The sequence below is a fragment of the Carlito syrichta genome, unplaced genomic scaffold (assembly GCF_000164805.1).
Source record: "Carlito syrichta isolate Samal-C Ts95f unplaced genomic scaffold, Tarsius_syrichta-2.0.1 Scaffold305661, whole genome shotgun sequence".
Taxonomy (NCBI): Eukaryota; Metazoa; Chordata; class Mammalia; order Primates; family Tarsiidae; genus Carlito; species Carlito syrichta.
The window spans coordinates 605,046-623,750 of NW_007249757.1; the positions used below are offsets into that span (position 1 = coordinate 605,046).

Here is an 18,705-nt window from a genome sequence, read left to right on the forward strand (position 1 = left end):
ACCCACGGGCTCAGGCAATCCACTCACCTCAGTCTCCCAAAGCGCAGGATTACAGGCTGAGCCACCGAGCCCGGCTGCTTTTACTTTTAAAAATGAATTCAAACAAAACATAAAATCAATAAAATTTAAATTAACATAATGATTTGCGGAGACGACACCCAAGCTGCTGCCCACAAGGTGAATTGTGTACTGATTGCTAAGCAAGGCTTCTTTTGTGCCCCAAGATTTTTTTAAAAAATAAAAGCATGGAATAACATGGAATGGTGAAGGAGAAAACATATTACTAAATTGATAGTCACAATAATAGTGTACTTTCCTAGAAATCTTTTCATGGACTAGTCTGAATTTTCTCAGCAACGTCAGAAGAAAGATTACAAAATCCAACCTCTAAGCTCAAAGCAAAACCCCTCAGGTTCTTCTTCCCTTTTAGATTAGATTTTAGTGGTCACCACAGGTAGATAAAAATCTGGTAAATAATATGGCAGGGTTGCTAAGAGGAAAGTACATGACAAGGGAAAAAATATGTGAACTACATACAACTCAGAAAAGCTTTTCAGTCTAAACTACAGCCACACACATATAATTAGTTCCAAGGACATAAAAATGTTACAGCACAGTACAATAATTAGTACTTTTTATGATACTGAAATAAGTGTGCCCAAGATCCTGTTCTGAAAAACATGAGAACAGTTAGTGCTTTTTGAAAAGATTCCATCAAAAATTATTAAAACACATTTACAAGAATAGTACAGGTTGAGTATCCCTTATCTGAAATGCTTGACACCAGAAGTGTTTTGGCTTTTGGAATACTCAACCTATATATCTAAAGGGGAAGGCAAAAATCATCTAAAAAATTCAGGCACGTTTAAAATATTTTTTAGCAGGGCACGGTGGCTCACGCCTGTAATCCCAGCATTTTAGGAGGTAGAGGTGAGAGGATTGCCTGAGCACAGGGGTTTGAGAACAGCCTGGGCAACTTGGTGAGACTTCATTTCTACAATAAATCAAAAAATTAGCCGAGCATGTGGCATGCACCTCTTCTAGCTACTTGGAAGGTTAAGAAGAATCACCTGGGCCCCACAGGCCAAGGCTGTGGGAGCTATGATCGTGCCATTGCACTCCAGCCTGGCCAACATAGTAAGACTTGACTCAAAACACACACACACACACACACACACACACACACACACACACACACACTTTAATATTTTTATTTTTAAAAGTAATCAAATGTCAACTGTCTAAATGTAGAAAATAATAGCAACTGAACAAACACTATTTTGACCATCTAACTGAGGTCATTAGCTGCAGGAGGCAGACTGTCTACCTAGCAAGCTTGTTCTTTAAATTATTTCTGGAATAACTAAAGAGATACAGACTTACCAGTCAGCACAGCTTTGGCAGACGGGTCTGCTAAATCCAACGCTGTCCTCCCATCTGTATTTCGGATGGTTGGCTCAGCTCCATGCTGCAAGAGCACTGTAAAATAGCAACACTATTTTGAAGTTCAACGGTAATCATGACAACGTGATTTTAGTAAATCACTTTCTCAAAACTTCTGGTCCTGAAGTTTCAAAGTTGTTCAAAGACCGATCATATCCTGACGAAGGATTAACCGTTAACATTTTAAATGTAAGAATATATAAAATATTCCAGCATTTAAATTCTTAACAACATACTCAATAAGTTTCCCCTCGGTTCAATGTGAGATTTTCCTTTGCTATTTATATAGCTGACGACAAGTGACTAAAGACAGATATGAGTATATAAGGAAAAAAAGGGCATGTTTGCCTGAAAGCTTGTTTTCTAATTCCTGTGCTAGCAAGACTGCCTGTGCTAGCAAGACTTTTCTATGACAGAAATGAAATGTCTAAAGCTATAAATAACCCAGAGATAGAGATCTGTAAGCTTTTTAAATAACAACAACAAAAAAATCACATAAGTAAATTCTTCTTTTTTATTTTTCCCCGTGTTGGAGTCTCATTCCGTTGCCCAGGCTGGAGTGCAGTGGCACACTCACAGCCAACCCAGGGTCGACCTGCTAGGCTCTAGCAATCCTTCCGCCTCAGCCTTCCAAGTAGCCGGAACTACAGGCGCGTGCTACCACTCCCGGCTAATTTTTTGATTTATTGTAGAGAAGAGGTCTTGAACTCGCAGGCTGAGGCAATCCACTCACCTCGAACCTGCAGGCTGAGGCAATCCACTTGCCTTGGTCTCCCAAAGTGCTGGGATGACAGGCTGAGCCACCAAGCCATCAGTAAATTCTTTAAAAACAAAACAAAACTGAATAGCTTCCTTATGATTTCAGTAAACTCTCTAAGGCCACTAGTCATCATTTCTCTACTCTTCAAGAAAGCTCAGTAATCAACAGCAGGAGGCTGCGTGGATTTGCCACTACTGATATCATAATACATTGTACTTTGACAGCAAGGCAAACAGTCTAAAGAGAGGAGTAGGTGTACACCACTGAAACCAAGGTATAAGTTATTCCTTACAAGGACAACTTTTCTTTGGAAAAACTAAAGGATACATGAATAGGTATTGCTAGCTGAGGTTAATGACATTGGATTTTGTGTTAAAGTCCAAATACTCTAGACAGGGTTAACAAACTCCAAATCAAAACTGCTACATTTAGAATTCCAGACACACAAAAAGAGAAGCCTTGTGTTATTATTATTTGTCATATACAGATATTCCAGTACACTCTATGTATTAATATAAATAAGGAGGTGGAGGAAAACAGGTAAATACAAACAGACAAGAAGTTCAGCTTCTGTTCTTTGACAGAGTTAATTTCTATCCTGCTCTATCTTTATTTACTGTAGTGCTGTTCAACCAAAATAAAATGTGAGCCACCCACATAATTTTAAATTTTCTTTTCTTTTTCTTTTTTAAGTCAGGATCTCACTCTTTCGCCCAGGCTGGAGTATAGTGGCACAATCACAGCTCACTGTAGCCTCAAACTCCTGGGCTCAAACAATCTCTCTGCCTCAGCCTCCTGAGTAGATGGGACTTTAGGCACGTTGATTTTTAAAACTTCTTTGTAGAGACAGAGTTTTGCTAGGTTGTCCAGGCTGGTCTCAAACTCCTGGGCTCAAGCAATCCTCCTGCTTTGGTCTCCCAAAGTGCTGGGATTTCAGGCATGCACTACTATGCCTGGCCAGTAATTTAAAATTTTCTCGTAGCTACATTAAAAAATAAAAAGAAACAGTTTAAATTTATTTTAACACATCTTATTTAACCCCAAATATTTAATATTTATAATATAATTAACGTAAAAATTGAGATATCATACATTCTTTTTTTTTCATATTAAGTCACTGAAACTTGGTATGTATTTTCCCCTTATAGCACATTTTGATTCAATTCAGGCTAGTCACATTACAAGCCCTCGGCTACCATACTGGAGAGTGCAGATGTGTAACTATATTTGGAAAATTCTACATTATTAAAAAATTATATGTCTGAGACTCTGAGGTACCAGAGATGGACAAATGTAGTACAAATGGTATATCTGAGCATAAGGCAGTAACAATTTAAAATAACAAGAAGAAAAGGAGACTTGGGCAGTGGCAGTTAAGAAACCTATTTTGCTTCTTTTTAAAGGACCTAATTTAAACTGGCTGGTGATTTTGGGATAAACAGTGATTTGGTGTTTTTTTTTGGTGGGGATGGGTGAGGCACAGAACAATTTAAGTTCAGCATAGAGCCCCTGGACTTTTTCTAGTGTACACAACTGGCTTTCTGTCTGACAATGACTCAACTGTACCTGTTTTACATCAGGAAATAATGGAGTTGAGGTGGCAATGAATCCAAAATCCTTGAATCTGTTAGTCTCAGAAAAGTCAATGCCAGGTTAATAAAAACTCTCAAACAGCCTTCTCTCATACTGTGTATACTTTTCTTACTTATTCTGCCATTGCTAATTTCCTATTACAACCCTAAGTCATGCCCTCATCATTTCTCACTTGTGTTATTCACAGGTTCCTAACTGGTATCCTTGATGCCATCCATCCTACTCAGCACCCCACTAGCTTACTCTTTCTGTGCAGTCATGTGTTGCTCAAGTGGGGGATAAATTCTGAGAAATGTGCTGTTAGGTGATTCCATCACAGTGCCAACATCACAGAAGTACTTATACAAACTTAGCTGACATAGCCTACTAAACACCTACGCTACATGGTACTGAGCCTACTGCCCTAGGCTACAAACCTTTACAGCATGCTACTGTACTGAACACTGAAAGCAATTACAACACAGTGGTGTTTTTGTGTATCTAAATATTAAAAAGGTACAGTAAAAATATGGTATAAAAGATAAATACACACACATATGGGGCACTTTCCAGGAATGGAGCTTGCAGGACTGGAAGGTGCTCTGGGTAAGTCACTTTTGAGTGAATGTGAAGGTCTAGGATGTTACTGTACACCACTGTAGACTTTATAACCCTGGGAACTTCGGCAACATTAAATTTATAAAAAGTGTTTTTTCTTCAATAATTAGCTTTAGCTTACTGTAACAACTTTACTTTATTAGGCTGCACAAAAATTCTTTATATTCTTATTCTATAAGCTTTTTATTATTAAAAATGGTTTTCAAAACTTTTTTGTTAAAAACTAAGACACAAATACACATTAGCCTAGGCCCACACAGGGTCAGGGTCATCAATAATATCACTGTCTTCCACCTCCGTATCTTGTCCCACTGGCAGGTCTTAAGGGGCAAAAATATACATGGAGCTGTCATCTCTTATGACAGCAAAGTCTTCTTCTGGAATACCTCCTGAAGGATCTGCCTGAGGCTGTTTTTAAATTTTTTTTAGTAAGTAGAAGGAATGCACTCTGAAATAATGATAGAAAGTATAGTAAATACATGAACCAGTAACACAGTTGTTTATTATCATTCTCAAGAATTACGTACTGTACATAATGGTATCAGATATGCTTTTATATGACTGGTAGCACAGTGGGTTTGTTTATACCAGCATCACCACAAAGACCTAAGTAATGTGTTGCACTATGGAGTTAGGACAGCTACAAAGTCACTAGGCGACAGGAATTGTTCAAAATTTTCATCTCATCACATTGCTCTCCTCCTCAAAAAGCTTAATATCCCACATTGCCTACACAATAACAGTAAGCTCCTTAACCTGGAATCTAAAGTTCTTTATAAAAAGTCCCTACCTGCCTTTGTTGCCTTTTCCCCTGTCTGCCTCCTGGAAAGACACCAGGAAATAAGGCCTTGACTTGACTTCTGCCAGGTCACTGCACTCATTATCCTCTTAATACCCCCTGCTCATTTCCACATGCCTTTATCTGGTTCGCTTGCACTCAAGAGACTGCAAGTTTCTAGAGAACGGGAGCTTTGTACTCCATTCTCCAAAGAAATTTAGACTCAGTACCATACACAAAAAGATACTCAGTAAAAAGTTGTTAGGTTGAATCATAAAATGTTCTTAAATATTTAAATTCAGCCTGACAGAATCTGATGATATGAACAAATCAATTCAGATTCAGAATAGTTACAACATTAAGAATATTCTGTAAAGTAAACAAATAGTCTTACCGATGCAAACATCAATCTTTCCTTTAATTGCAGCTTCATGGAGAGGAGTATAATTCCAATTATCGCGAGCATTGGGGTCTGCACCATGTCGCAAAAGGAGATTGACTACTTCAGCATGACCAAAAGAGCATGCGTTATGAAGAGGAATAAGGCCCCCATCATCACGTGCTTGAACATTTGCACCATTCTGAAGCAAATATTCAACTACATCTTTCCGTCCAAAACCTAGAAAAAAAACAAATTGTCCACAATTAAGTTCAACAAGGAAAACAAATCAAATTAGAATACTATCCATGCTAAAATGCTGTAGGATAAAAAATAAATAACAGATTCAACAATGCAAGAATTGATGAAAAGGTGATATGGAATATATCACTAATTTTAATAAGAAAGCCAAGGGGTCTTTCCGCTAAAATAGTGGTAGCTTAGCAGCAGTAGTCTTAGGTGGCACAACTACCAGCTTCAGAGAAAGATTACAAAATAAATGACTGAAAGCTCCAAGTTCAAATGTTTCTCACGCTACGACAGCATTTCTAATTGCAAATACAGTAAGTCTACTACATACAAACCGTCAAGTTGCAAACTTTCAAAGATGCAAACACGATGCCAGTCCCTGGATGCCAGCTGTTGCACTGCAGCATACTACTATACTTTTCAAGGTACCGTAAGATTAAAAATGTTTTCTTTTTTTGTTTATGAATTATTTGTGTGAAAAGTATTATAAACATATTACAGTACAGTACTATATAGCCGACTATGTTAACTGGGTACCTAGGCAATTCTGTTGGACTTATCAAAAAACAAGACTTACGAACAAACTCTCAGAATGAAACTTGTTGGTATGTAGGGAACTTACTGCATAGAGGTGCGCATATTTAGTGTGTGTCCATTTTCAGACATTAAAAGTATGTAACTTGGATATCTCAATCACTACCTTATGAAGTAGTGACAAAACTAACTCTTGCTAGAATCCCTTTTCTATATCTATCTCACAGAATGTTTCTGCTAAACTGGGGAACTATGACATAGCAATAAAAAAAAAAGATCTTATATTTATGTAGTGAGACAGAGGTGACCCCAGGCGAAAGTGAAATCAGGAGCTCACACTTCATCACTTGTACAACACAAGTAACTTCTTTCCAGGTCCTTCTTCTTCTTTTGGTTGGTGTCCATAGTACTTTTTTTTTTTAAACTTATTTTATTATAGGGATGAGGGGTACAAATCAGGATTAGGTATAGGTTGGTACAAAATTAACTGTGATTTTTTGCAAGTTGAAATTTGCTGTTTGATACCAGAATACATTCTTAATAAATGTGGCTATGTTACACATCATTTTAATATGCATTTCTTGCTTTATGTTTTTTTGCTTGCTGTTTATTTTATATTTATTTTAGGCCATGGAAATGATGTTAGACAAAAAGTAAACTCGACTGATTTTCTTATTCGAGTTCAAAATGGGTTGTAAAGCAGCAGAGACAACTGCAGCGTCAACAATGCATTTGGCCCAGGAACATACAGTACAGTGGTGGTTCAAGAAGTTTTGCCTAAAAGATGACAGTCTTGAAGATGAGGAGCGTAATGCCAGCCACTGGAAGCTGACAATGACCAACTGAGAGCAATCATCAAAGCTGATCCTCTTACAACTACATGAGAAGTTGACGAAGGACTCAACGTCAACCATTCTACAATCGTTTGGCCTTTGAAGCAAATTGGAAAAGTGAAAAAGCTCAATAAGTGGGTGCCTCATGAGCTGACCGAAAATTTTTTAAAAAATCATCCTTTTGTAGTGTTGTCTTCTCTTATTCTACCAACAATAATGAACTGTTTCTCTATAGGACTGTGATGTGTGAAGAAAAGTGGATTTTATACAACAACTGGCAATGACCAGCCCAGTGGCTGGATCAAGAAGCAGCTCCAAAGCACTTCCCAAAGCCAAACTGGCAGCAAAAAAAAAAAAGGTCATGGTTAGTTTGGTGGTCTGCTGCTGGTCTAATCCCCTACTTTCTGAATACTGGCAAAACTATTACACTTGAGAAGGATGCTCAGCAAATCAATGAGATACACCGAATGAGATACATCAATGAGATACACCTGCAGCTGGCACTGGTAAACAGAAAGAGCCCAATTTCTTCTCCATGACAACAACTGGTCACACATCATACAACCAACTCTTAAAAAGTTGAATGAATTGGGCTTTGAAGTTTTGCTACATCTGCCATATTCACCTGACCTCTCACAAACCAACCACCACTTCTTCAAGCATCTTGACAATTGTTTGCGGGGAAAACGCATCCACAGCCAGCAGGATGTAGAAAATGCTTTCCAAGTGCTTGTCAAATCACAAAGCACAAGTTTTTACACTACAGGAATAAACAAACTTATGTCTCACTGGCACAAATGTGTTGATTACAATGGTTCCTACTTTGATTAATAAGTATGTGTTTAAGACGGGTGTGGTGAGGCAAGATGACTGCCTTAGCCCACACATTTGAGACCAGCCTGGACAACTTGGTGAGACTGCGTCTCTACAATAAATTTCAAAAATTAGCCAGGTGTGGTGGTGTGCACCTGTAGTTCCAGCTCCTTGGAAGGCTGAGGCGAAAGGATCACCTGAGCCCAGCAGGTTGAGGCTGTGGTGGCCATGATCATGCTACTGCACTACAGCCTGGTTGAGTGAGACTCTGACTCAAAAAAAAAAAAGCGTTTGAGCCTAGTTATAATGATTTAAAATTCATGCAATTACTTTTGTACCAACCTAATACATAAGTAATTTACATGCAGGTGAAGTTTGTGGTGGCTTTCTTTAGATACCAACATTCCACAGTTCTACTCAACTGCCCCAAATCAAACAAAACAAAAGTCTGGTAACTCATTTACACTGATTTACAGACTTAGTATGAGTTTCAGTTTCTTATCATTCCTATATATTAGTACTTAAAATCCTTTTACAGCTAATTGTGAAATAAAAAGGATTCAGTCATATGTTAAAAAAGATGAAGAGGTCTATAATGTGTTGAGGGAGAGAGAAAGAAACTGCTCACTCTTCTGAAATTTCTCCAAATATTCTTTGAACCACCAGGCCTGAATATAGACCTTTTAAGTTGCCCAGCATGGAAGTAATAATAAAGTAACGGTACAGTTTTTCAAGGTGGATGCCTGGGATTGGTCTGGTTGCAGCTGATGGAAGAGTTAAAGACGGCTGAAGATTAACTGGGTTTTGTTTTAATATTGCTAGGTTCTGTGGTCACAAAGATGATATCTGTGTTTTTGATTCTCCCTCCTTTTGAAGAGCTCCCAACTTAAGATATGGAGATACAAGTAAGAAATTATAATCTCAGTAAAATATAACTGCTATAAAAGAGTAGATGTAAAGTGCTATTAGAGCTCAGAGAAAGGACTTTCCAAATTGGGGGAAAGAAGAGGATAGAAAGGACTTACCCAGATGAGATACCAGTGATGACACAAGAGCTGGACGTGTACAGAGAAATAAAGGATCACTAGGAGAATGAGAAGAGGTGGGGACAAGGAGCTGAACAAGAGAAAGGTCTTGCAATCCAAGCAGAAGAAACAAAATGTACACAAACATGGAGGTATGAAAGAGCACATCCTTCATAACAGCCAGGACACCGCAGGCCAAAGTAGGCACATGGTACATCAGGAGCATGTCAGGCTAGGTGGTGTCTGCATTTTGGCCCACAGACTAGTGTTTTTCTCAAATTGTTTTCAGGCAGATTTCAATGAAACCTTATTTAAGATTCCAACACATATATGTTACTGCTAAGTACCCAATGCATGGTACGTGGTTAGCACCATGCTCGGTTAGCAAATGCTCGGACATTTGCACCATCCTGAAGCAAACAGTTGCAAATTAATTGAATAAACTCTTCTGGTTGAATTCTTCCTTCTTCCCCTCACAAAGAGCCAAAAGAAAATATCCCTGAGCAGCTCTTAAATACAGTTTGAAAAATATTGCTACGACACTTAAGTAGTCACCGAATGATTTGTGTAGGGCAGCGAGACTCCATTTGCCTTCTTTTGGAAAGATCATCTTGGCAATTGTGTGGATGAATGAACCAAATGCAGAGACAGGAGGTGGAGAGGTCCTTAAGACTTTAGAAGGCTACTTGCCATAGTCCATGTGATAGATGATGCAGGTCAAATAGGACTGATTTGGTGGCTAGGACAGGTTATATCCACATGGTTCACATGAACAGGATAGGTGATATCCACATGGCTGGTAGAAAGGGCGTACTGTGAAGCCTTCCTCCTACCCCTACTCCGAGTCTCCCAGTTCCCTTCCTTCTGATTATCAGTTATCTTTTACACACCTCAAAGTTATTGTATATAGAGTATATGCAAGCAACTTGTATATACTATATATACATGCAACACCAACGAATTTTTTTAAAGAAACGATTTGCATCTTTCTTTTTCAAAAATCTAACAATATCCTAGAAATCAAATCCTATCAGTTCTGTACATATTTTGATCAGAAGTATCAAAATTTAACTAGTTCTAGTCTCATGATAGTTAGGCTTCCAGTCTTTTACTACTACACACAATGTTGCCAAGGAAAAACTAAAGAGAGTTAAAAGAGAAAATTGATTGGATCCAATGACTACTTTGGTGAAAGGAAAGAGGGGCTGAGGATGACCATCTGAGATACAGAATAAAAGAGGGATAAGATTTGTTTTTGGAAATGCTGAGTTTGAGGTGCCTGTGGGACAAATGCCCAGTAAGTAGTAGGGTCTATGAAATCTTGAACTCAGGAGACTAGTCATGACCATAAGTCCTTTCTAGGTCTTTGTTTGCTCCCCCAGCAAACTTCTCCTCCTTTCTACTAAATAATTCCTAACAGTATGTAAATATGTTCTAATATCTTTCATTTTATGAAAAATATTCTGCCTGAATTTGCATTCCCATTTCTCTGCTCCCCTGCATAACCAAATCCGTAAGGATTATCTCCCATTCACTCTTCTCCCAAGTTCAGTCTAGTTTCTGCTTCTTTTTTACAGCTGCTTTCAACAAGGATACTTAAAACCTCCACACTGCCAAATCCAAAGAACAAAGGGTTGGTTTCATCTGACCAGACCTTCCAGCAACATTCAACTAACCACCCCTCCTCCTAGAAACACCCTCTCCATAGTTTCCATGACGCCACACTCTCCTGGTTTTTCTCCTGTCTCATCCTTTATCAAGTGATCAGAAAATATCAACTCTGTACCAGGCACTTTTCTGGTGCCTGAGACGTATCGGTGAACAAACAGACCAAATATCTACCTTTGAGGAACTTCGCTTCTATGGGTATGGGAGAGATGAGCAATTAATATAAAAAAGTATGTTAGAAGGTGATTAGAAAAAGAAGAGCAAAACAGGGAGTGTTCAGGGGAAGGGACGGTTAAGTTGAATAGAGTGGTCACTGTAGGCCTCACTGAGATGGTGACATTTGCTCAAAGGCTTGAAGGAGATGAGGGAGTCAGCAGGCGGCTAAAGTGTCTGGAGCTGAGTGATAAAGGATAACACAGCAGGAAATGAGGTTATGAGGCCCAGACAGAGGCTTGAAGACACCACTGCTAAAACTCTGGCTTTTTCTATTGAGGAAAATGGAGGGTCTCTACAGGAGTCGGAGCTGATAAATCTATCATATGACATGACATACATTTGAAAAGCACTCTCTGGCTGCTGTGTTGAAACTAGAGTGCGGGAGTTTATGGGTAGAAGCAGTAGGTGGAAGATTATGGTGGTTTGGATCATAATCTGGAGGCACTTGTCAGAGTAACGATAAGTGGCAGCTCCTAGATACTCTGAAGGCAGAGCCAGCACACTTTCCTCATGGACTGGACGTGGGGTGAGGGTGAGAGAGGGCAAAAGTGAGCCTGAGGAAGGAGTCTTGGATGATCCCAAGGTTTCTTGCCCGAGTAAGGGAGTGGAGTTGTCATCAACTGGGGAAGGCTGAAGATGAAATAGATTTGTGGCAGAAGATGAGGAGTTCCAGTTTTGGACATGTTCTATCTTGCTGGTTTCTTGCTTCCTCTACCCAATTTCTAAATGCTGGGATTTCTCAAGTTTCAGTTCTCTACTCTTTTTAGGTGATCTTATCTGATCCTTTGGCTTTAAACACCATCTACTTATACAACTCTCAAATTTACATCTCCAGTCTAGACTTTTCACCTAAATTCCAGAACGTTTACTTGACAGATTTCTTCCTGGATATCTCACAGGTATCTCAAACTCATCATGCTCCCATCTTCTGTCCACTTCCACGGACACAGACTTACTCCAACAACTATCACCTACAGTCTAAATTCCTATAATAGTGGCCCTCTCATTTCCACTTCTGTGCCCGGTGACCTGAAAACAATCACCACACCACACTCCTGTTTAAAATAATTCATTGGCTTCCCATTAATGCTCTTAGAATAAAATTCAAATACCCTATCACGGCCTTCAAGCCACCAGCATGAATGAGCCTCCCCCTTGTTCATTTCATACCACTCTTCCCTTTTCCCACAATTTACGGATATTTGCTGAATATATCTACAGTATGAGAAAAGGAGTCTGAAGTAAAACTAAGAAAAAAAAAATGGCATAGCAGAAGCCAAGTAGGAAAATTTCAAAGAGGGGAAAGTCAAATCTTGTTGTCATTATCCCTGACTTGAGTCCTTCTTATCACTAGCTGGGCACTATTGATCACACTGTCCTCCCCAAGTAAGCTAACCAGAGTTACCAGCTGCCCAATCAAAGGTTCTGCTATCCCAACTCAGCATCCATTTGTAGTATATGCTCTTAGAAAAGGCATCTCAAATTGGAGAGTAAGAGAAATCACAACAAAGAAAAATTAGCATAGGGACCTCTCCCTTTGTAAAAGTATTTGATGTACTCAACTAAGCACTTTTAGAAGAGTCACTATTTCTTCCTAATAAGCACATGTGAGTAATCAAAATGATGACTCACAGGCTAATTCCCCCCAAAAGGAGTAATAGGTGGTGCACAGAAATAGCTGTAGTAGAACATCTAGTTGTTACAAGACACAGTGTTAACTAGGAAGATATCTGTTCCAAAGGATTGGTGATCTAGCAGAAGGTCAAGAAGTAGCCTTTTGTGAAAATACCATTGGAAAGAGAAGAAGGCAGCTTGAAAGCAGAGTTAAAGAGAGCCATTACTGAAACTAAAGTTTTAGCTGAGGAAATATGGGTAGACTGGACCAAGTGATTATATCCACACAGTCACCAACACTCCAAGACAGAGCTGACTTCTATGTCAATGACTGTATCAACATGATTCTGTAGTCATAAATATTTTGAAACAGTCTGGAAACTAACAGCAAAGATCAGTATGTTTTTATGGTCACACTTTAAGGACTATACTATGTAAGCAGAGGTAGTTTGCTGTGCTGAGATAGTACATGAGATTTTGAAAGTTTGAACCACATCTTGGCATTAAAGGAAACTATTTAGAGCAAGTCAGTAGATGGCTATTTCAAATTAAAAAATCTCCCGCTGTTGGGAATTTGGCGAAACCTTTAGATTTTAACATATTTCCAAACTCTGAAGAGTAATATCTGATGAAATCCCCATTCCTATGGTCTCAAGAATAGGTCAAAGTGCTTCTGTTAAGTATACATCTCTTAAAGAACAGTAAATTTGCAGAATATATTCCGACCATGTCTCACTGGCTATGTAGAACATGAATAGGCATATTCTTAGAGTCAAAGTCAATCTCCATATTCTAAGGATCTCTTTATAAGGAACCAGAAGACGCAAGTTAGTAGTCATGGCTGCTCATGACACTGTAGTTTAGTAGTTTATTTTACAGTTTGGAACAGCACTCAACCTCAAACACTGCTCTATCTGTGAAAACCCTGATGAAATCATACACCAAGTATGAATCTACTACAAAGTACGAATAGTGCAGCAAGACAGGCCTATCTGGAAAATATATTTGTTGATCAATAAGCTGTATGTCACATGGCAGATATTGTGTCCTGTTCATTTCTGTTTACTCAGGTACAAGCCCAGTGGCTGGCATACAGCAGGGCTTAATAAACATTTAATGCATGTCTAATGCTTTGTTGGAACAACAAGCAAAGGAACCTCGCAAAGAATATGGAGTTGATAATTTGTGACCATAGAGAAAAGCAGTCTATTCGACTTAATGCTTGTTAAATAAATTTCATTACTATCTAGATGGCATCAGTTTCAGCAGTTCCAAGAACTGTCTTGCCAACTATGACCATTGTTAACAGTTCATATTTTGCTGCTGTACTGGAAACATGCCTTCATCTGAATGTCTTCCCAAAAGTTGTGAGGAAGTTGAAACACTACAGAGCAACCAACTTAGACTCTTAGGAAGTTTCACTAAGTGCTACCCCCACCTTGTATAGTCCAAAGGTGAGATTAACACCAATGATACAACTAGTTCAATATGAAATGATGATGTCTTGCCTGTCCAATAGTAGGCTAGTATCATTCAGGACTTTGTCCGAAGGAAAAGTTCAGGAAAAAAATGTCAACAAATGCCACAAAACAGAGAAAGCTCCTATGGTCTGGTACATGAAAAGTTATAATTAAGTAGCCTTCAGCTTTGACTTATAAATAGCCAGGACTCCTGTAGACAGATTTTACTTATTAACTATTAATTTTACTTATTAACTATTAACTTTAGTTTTCTAAGACACAGAAAAAGTATTTCCCACATGTAGTTCTTAAGAAGGAAAAATGCAAGGGATAGGACTTTGCTCACCTAAACTAGGGACAGATATAATATATGACCAGATTAGTAGAAACTTGGAAAAGGATGCCACGGCCTCTGGGGTGATGAAATTCTGACAATCTGACCGGGGGAATACTGAAAGCATTTCAAACTAGTTGTTACTAAGTCAACTATCTACCTTTTCTAAGTCTAGCAAGAGCTGAGGGAAAACGTATAGCTCAAAATCTTGATAACACATTGGGAAATTTGATGAGTCAAGAGGGATTATGGATTCTTGAATAGACTGATCTGTATTTGATACTGGGGTTTTCTGCTGATGTAGGATTTAATTATCTCCCACAGCAAAAACCAATTTTGAAAACACGAATCTGTAATGATAGTCCTAAGTGATGAGTGTGGATATATTTTGTGCATCTCCCATAATTATGATGTTGGCCTACAGTCAAAGAAAATGCTATTGAAAGGTTATTGGAGGTCTCCAATAGTATCATTTTGGGAACAGACATGAATGGCAATCAAAAAAGCCAGTATACGTTTAGTAGCTGAGCTGTCAAAGTCTTCAGTGGGGGAATCCTCCCACTTTCTTGTACCAGTCAGATTATAGGGGGTCAAACCACCTAACCTAGGCAGAAATGCTCTCCTTGACATCTCTGAAAAATGCCAATCCAGTCACTGTTTGGATACTTCCAGCTAGTTCCATGGCTGAATAGACTGTTAAAGGCTGACTCCTTGTAACCTTTCACCTACTAGCCTTAGTTTTGACGACTGAAGTCACCCAAGCCATATTCTTCCACATATGTGAAGATGGTAACATGGTGTAGTCTTCTTTCATCTCTAGAATAATCAACACCAGTTTTCCTATCTGTTACGTGTACGGAATTCCAAATGCTGTAAATCCACTGCCCTTCTCTGAAAAAAAATAAGTCCTTCTTACATGCAACACACAACTGAATAGTCCAAGTTCAGTCTAACTGGTCTAATGTACATGGCTGAGAAGCATACTCAATATGGACAAATAAATAGCAGTAATATAACATACTACAAATATAAAACAAGCAGTTACCTTTTTTATCTAGGACCTAAAATGGAAGCTCTTTTTCAACTTGTCATTCTCTATAACATTATATACGAGTATATCATCTCTTTCCATCATCTATTTCCCTGAATTTCTTGAACCTAATAAATATTTTTCTCTATCGAATGATACCTCTATCTACACGCCAAAGAATATTTAAGATTCTCAAGCCATGGAGTTCTCTACATCCCTCACCCTTTCTTTTCTATGATGGGCACCAAGATGATGTTCTCCCAAAGTTCAACTCTTTATTTTTCAGAAATAAATTCAGAGAAGCAGAGTCTCTTTTAGTGAAATCTGCTATTTTCTAGGGGATTATACTGTCAAGAATTTCAGATATTCTTTTTTTAGTAAAATTAGAGCAACAGCTGCCCTACCACCAACTTGCCTCTACAAGTTCTGTGCTCTGTTGAAAAAAAAAAAATCACTCCTATCCTGTGTGTGTCTGTGTGTGGCAGGGGCAGGCGGTGGGCTGACTAAAAAGGAAACAATTTTCAGAGTAGTTTTTCTCCTAAAAATGAATTCTTAAATCATACTTATCTGGAAGAAAAGTATGTGACCTAGTTCAATAATAAAAAAATCTAGTAGAAGAAAAGTTCTTGTTTATGTTGATTTCCCTTTTCATTAACAGTACTTTACTCCCTACCCTGTGTGTGCCTGTGTGTGGCAGCTGATTATTCCTTTAACTGAACTAAACTTTTTGCATGAAAAGACAAACCAAATTTTTTATAAACTGTTCTTTATTTTCTGTGGTCTGCACACACTTCTAAGTCCTGATATTCCTTGGGAATCAAAACAAGATGACAAAAACACACCTTCCCCCAATAAAACCCCCAAACTTTAATCAGCTAAAATTTTTTTAAAACAATGATGTCCCCCATCCCTTCCAATAGCTCATTCTATAATATGCAAACACAAGAAACTGCTTGATCAGGCAGTTACATAACTAAACCACCTATGCTGAACTTCCAACAGTATGCTTGCATGCATAGTAACTAGTCACTATCCACAAAACAGATTATAAAGTATTCTCCATGTGTTAAGAGAAAATGCAGCTGGGTGCACTTACCTAAATCAGGATAAGGATTATCTCTACTGAATCTAATTCAGAATTGATTAAATGTACAAAGCCAATTTAAACAATTTCTTATATGCCTAGGTTTAAATGCAGGACTTCTAAAGCTCTAGTTGAATGCTGAACCATTAGTAATTTTTATTTCATTTCTCCTTTTTTATACTTAAAATCTTAATCTTACAGCCTATACCTGATTATTTGGGTAAGCTGTGTGGGGTGGGCCGCTTTCCAAAATACTAAGTTTTTTATTTCGATCTGAACAAACCACATGAAACCTATGTTTAAAAAAATGCTTTGAAATGTTGGGAAAGAACTGAAGTTGAAATGGTGGAGGAGGAACAAGGTCAGTGAGAGGCTAATACCACGACCTTACACCTTTAAATATTACTATTTTCAGATATGAACTCATTATACGCCACATTCTTAAAAGGTAGCAACTAAGATCTTCTTTGGTTATTTTTATCCCACAGATCAAGTGAACAGAATCTAAGTAACACTATCCTTTGGATTATGTATCCGTTGGTGTGACAGTTTGCCAAACAGGTTGTTTAAATGTTGACTACAGGCCAATCAATCATCAGTTGAAGACTGAACACCAAAATTTCACGCAAAATGGCCATAGAGCATGATCTGACTTAAGTATTCTCCCTTGTCTTTCCACTGCCACAAACTGTTTCTAGCTCTCCCGCCTACGGTCCTCCACAACTTCTTTTAGAAAGCCTCCCCAGTGAAAATCCAACAAAGGTGCAATTGGCCAAAAAAGCATACCTCCTGGTAGTATTTACATTTTAAACCGGGAACAGGTTAAAGTAAACAAACGGGCAGAAAGGGTAAAAGCAATTATCTGTGAACAGGGACATCTTTCTCTCTGCTCATCATTTCTGCCCCCAAAGAACAGGGGTACTTAAAAATGTATTCTCTTGCTTTCTTAAAAAGGTCGTTTTAAGCAACCATAAAATACACGAAATAAAAAACCAGGATTTCAAAGGTATGAGGAAATATTCCCATTTTCAATCACGCATGGCTCACATGAGGTCTGGAGACAGCCCCATCTTTTCTCAAAGTGAAAAGTATAGATATAAGCTGAGGGTCCCATCTCTGGTTCTTTTTTTTTTGAATTGGAGTCTCACTCTGTGGAGACTGGAGCGCAGTGGCCGCTCCCGGCCACCGCAGCCTCGACCTGCTGGGCGCTGGCGATCCTTCCGTCTCAGCCTTCCGAGTAGCTGGAACTACAGGCGCGCGCTACCATGCCCGGCTGACTTTTGATTTATTGTAGAGATGAGGTCTCGCCAAGTTGCCCAGCCGAGTCTCGAACCCGCACACTCAGGTAATGCACTCACCTCAGCCTCCCAAAGCGCGGGATTACAGGCTGAGCCACCGAGCCCGGCTTCATCTCTGGTTCTTTTAAATTCATCAACTAAATTGAACATGCTTCTATCATAAAGTGAACCTAATAAATAAAGGAAAGTAATGCAAACGATCTAAATCGCAGAATGAGGCAAGGTTTAGTCCCAACTTAAATGGCAGATCCAAGCTAAAGTGCTTGCACCATCTTTTCCCTCGTCTTACTGCTTTCCATCCCAATTTGTGTGTATGTGGCAAAGACTTCCGGCACCCAGCTTAAGTCAGATCTCAGTTCTCCCAAACTTGCCTATTTCCAGTTCCAGTCTCTCCAGTGATTGGCTACTCGATACACCAATTAACGCTAACGTGTCGACGGCCAATTAAGCGACTTCTCCTAAATTACATCCTTGCACTTTGCAAAGGCCTTCAAGACCTTTACCCAAAGGAGTTATCACAGAACTTTGCAAAGGTGATAGATTTTTTTGGGAGATAACTGACGTTTCCAAGCACAAGGTCTATCTACTACGTCCCCTCTCCTTTTTTGTGTGCAGGGGCCTTTTAGGGTGGCAAGACCGGAAGCTGGTACAGGTATTGTTGACACCGTAAAACAAAACAAAGCCCCCAAACCCAAACCAAGCCATGCAACTTCCAGGGAGTGGAGGCGCGCTCACCCCACCCCTAATCTCCCCCATCTCAGGGCCGGAGTTCTGGGGAGAAAGGTCGGGAGCAGAGGAGGCTGCTTGGATTCCGGCCTGCGAGTCCCGGGAGCGCAGGTGGGGTCCGAAGCGAGGCGAGGCGAGGTGAGGCGAGGCGGCGCCGGCCCCGGTTACCTGCGGCGAAGTGGAGCGGGGTGGATTTCCTGCCTGCCGTGTCGCGGCTGTTCACCTTCTCGGGCGTCACGAGCCTCTTGACTCGCTCCACGTCCCCGTTGCG

The 18,705-nt window shown here is 39.3% G+C and overlaps 1 protein-coding gene across 1 annotated transcript in view; it reads right to left on the reverse strand.

Moving 5' to 3' along the window:
* TNKS2 (tankyrase 2) overlaps positions 1-18,699 on the reverse strand; it is a 67,254-nt gene extending 48,555 nt beyond the window's left edge. The window contains exons 1-3 of the mRNA XM_021714539.1: positions 18,603-18,699; positions 5,566-5,790; positions 1,384-1,479 (exon numbers count right to left, since the gene is read on the reverse strand). The gene's annotated coding sequence lies outside the window, so the exon portion shown is untranslated. The remainder of the gene's footprint in view (positions 1-1,383; positions 1,480-5,565; positions 5,791-18,602) is intronic.
* Between the last annotated feature and the right edge of the window lie 6 nt (positions 18,700-18,705).